Raw genomic sequence first — 2265 nt, 5'->3', positions numbered from 1 at the left:
ATATATAAATACTTACATAAATAACAAGGGCTAAAACTACTCAACTGGTGCTTCTAAAATACGCCTACCCCAATGTACCTAACCTAAGCCTAGTTCGCGGGAAGAAGTAAGTGTGGTGTTACATAGGTTTAGTTTTTCTTTGCCAAGAATCTATCCAAGGTTTCTCTAGGTTCTAATCAGCGTCATACCTTTAGTTTAGAATGAAAGAGGTCTGGTATCTTAGTCTCGGACTCGATTTCCCAACACCCCGCAAGGAGAGCTTGGAAACACTGGAGCTGGATTCTCGCTGAGAGAAATGCAGCCTCTTGATCAGTGCATCAGCTGGAGGGTCGACTTCCTTCGGCACTTGCTGTAGCGAGCTGCGTCGGACAAGTAGATAGTCGAACTGCTCCGAACCACTGTGTCTTGCTAGAGCAAGTGAAGGCATATTTATAACTTGAAGGTATCTAGTTTGACGTAAAGTCGGCATAATAACGTCAGGAAAGAACCCCAAGGGAATAGTAGTTCTCTGTAAAGTGCATGAGTTCTTGGACAAATCAATATTCAAGCAAGGGAAGGTCCCTGACTGCTTTCCAAGAAATTATTGTGATGTTTTGATATGGGTGGAAGTAGCCATACCTGTATTTGGTCTGCATGGGCCATGTTACATAGGTGAATGGGGACTCCCTGTGATACTTTAAGGTCTAGAGGAGGGAGTGACAGTCTATAACAAACAATGAGGGGAACCTCTATACTGACCTATATTTCTTTACATCTAAGCATTAAAGTCTCTACAAGGTTACAATTATGATGCTGCATAAGAACAAGAGATAATTCATTAAGACATGGAATGTATATTTGATTTCTTTCATTTATTTTATATCTTTTGCATAACAAATTATTTTTTTCTTCATTTTCTAGTGATCATTTTATCAAAGTTACAAAACAGTGACATGGTAACATATGTATATATAATTAAAAAATGCATGGTTGGATCATGTCTAAACACAAACCCCTAAGCAACACACATAAAATAACTTTCACTCATACCTTCATTCATACAAATTCAAACTTTCATACCCATTATTCTAACACTACTGACAATAACACAAAACAGAGAAAAAAAGTGAACATGTATCGTGTCCTTCGATAGACTCCTCAGAATATGGCTAGACCCCGTTATCTTATTTCTTCCTTTTTGTTTTGAGGGTTAGCAGTTTTTTAGTGCTCCTTTCCTTCTCCAGATTTTGATTTCTGATTTAAACTGAGGGTGTCTGATGCGTACGGCCTACGTACGTTTCGGTGATGTGCTTAGTTTGCTTCACCTTCTTCAGGGCCAACATGTAAATGGACAACAGACAGGTGCATACATACAGTTAAAACCAGGGGGTTTTCATTATCTGCAATGAGAACATATATACCATGATTAAATTATGAGCATCCTGAATTCAGATAAATGTTTCAAAGGTTTAATAAAACTGTTTTGTGCTATGGTCCAACCTGTGACCAGATCAAAGTTAAATATTAGTCGGATGTGGTAGGAATACTGAATAGTTTAGTACCTTGTTACCCAAGCTGAGAAGGAAAGTTGTGTGAGAAAGTAGTTTAGTAAAGCCTTATACCTCCCAAAAGAATAAGAAAGCAGATTAGGTGACACCTGGTGTGTGGACACATGCATGACAAGTATGTGTCATCTACAACTAGGTTGAGGAGTTACTTATATCACCTGTGTCTGCGTTGACACTATTAGGACCCTTTTAGGAAAATAGATTTTATGGACAGTCGTGTCTCTGTGAGGGTAGCTTCCTGTAGATAGGGATACAAAAATGAAGCCTCTTAATTTTCTATGCTATTTTTTAGAGACGTTTCTTTATATAAGTTTGTTTGTGACTGCATATTACCGAAGAGTTTTGGATCCTCCAGATGTATCTGCGGTTAGGATTAAAGGCTATAATGTGAGTTCTCTGGGCCTATGTTATCGGTCATTATTTCTTTGGGACCTAAAACAAAGCAAAACAACGCGGGTCACAGATTTGTAATGGATACCAAGGTATGTTCATAGTTTGGGAGATGACAAGAATAAGAAACGCCTCGGCATATGACCTATCGGGCATATATGTCTTATTTGTGGGGGTAACACAGTGTTTTCTGTGTTCATAATTTTTGTGTTGCTGATCTTTCGGGCTCTGAGTGGTAGCTAAACTCTGTCTCTTTTTACTGTCCTGTACTAAGGTGCGTTCTGCTATTCATATTGACTACGAGGCGCAAGATATGAACAGTGAGGTA

At 38.7% G+C, this 2265-nt stretch overlaps 1 long non-coding RNA gene across 1 annotated transcript; it reads right to left on the bottom strand.

Moving 5' to 3' along the window:
* Positions 1 to 1129: 1129 nt before the first annotated feature.
* On the bottom strand, positions 1130 to 1974 carry LOC147703118 (uncharacterized). Its single transcript, XR_015297280.1, has 3 exons — positions 1881 to 1974; positions 1706 to 1785; positions 1130 to 1379 (listed from the first exon to the last, which is right to left on the bottom strand). It is a non-coding gene; the product is annotated as an uncharacterized LOC147703118 (long non-coding RNA).
* Between the last annotated feature and the right edge of the window lie 291 nt (positions 1975 to 2265).

The sequence above is a fragment of the Lissotriton vulgaris genome, chromosome 7, assembly GCF_964263255.1.
Source record: "Lissotriton vulgaris chromosome 7, aLisVul1.2, whole genome shotgun sequence".
Lineage (NCBI taxonomy): Eukaryota > Metazoa > Chordata > Amphibia > Caudata > Salamandridae > Lissotriton > Lissotriton vulgaris.
This window is presented reverse-complemented; position numbering and strand designations above follow the sequence as displayed.